This window comes from Ceratina calcarata, unplaced genomic scaffold (assembly GCF_001652005.2).
Source record: "Ceratina calcarata isolate Rehan_Ccalc_2016 unplaced genomic scaffold, ASM165200v1 scaffold626, whole genome shotgun sequence".
Classification (NCBI taxonomy): domain Eukaryota; kingdom Metazoa; phylum Arthropoda; class Insecta; order Hymenoptera; family Apidae; genus Ceratina; species Ceratina calcarata.
Genome location: NW_017177512.1, coordinates 23,623 through 24,186, shown reverse-complemented (window position 1 = coordinate 24,186; position 564 = coordinate 23,623).

Sequence of the window (564 nt, the reverse complement as noted above, 5' to 3'; positions counted from 1 at the left end):
ATATTTTTTTCCTGTCTCTTCTGACAATGCTGTAGGGGACAGTTAAGAATGTTCCTTTTCACTGTCGCTTGTAATACAGGGAACCGGTTTTTTGAGTTCTTTGTGATGTTTTTGTTGTGCAAACAGAACTCGCCCAAAGCAAAGGCAGTTTGGAGCTGGAATCTGGCCGTCGTCCAAATTCTATTTTCGTTAAAAATAACTCGCCTGTAAACATTGCACGCTGTGCAAAGTTCATCATTTTTTTATTCTCTAAGTAAATGGAATTTTTATTTTTATATATTTAATGCGAATCTCAACGATCGTTTAAATTAAATAAAAAATTATTGTGTTAATTTCATGCTAAATCTCCTAATTATTTTTATTTGAATATACACGAACGAGTTCAAGAGTGGAGACGAAGTTTGACTTTTTGAAGAGAATTTGCTGAACGGGATCGAACTCAGAGCAATTAATTAATCTGTTGCAGTGAGGCATGATTCGAAACTCGCGAGGATTAATTAATCCGGCGAGGCGGCGGTGACCTGCTGCTGGATATTAAAAAGTTTGTTATACGCGGTGTAAGAG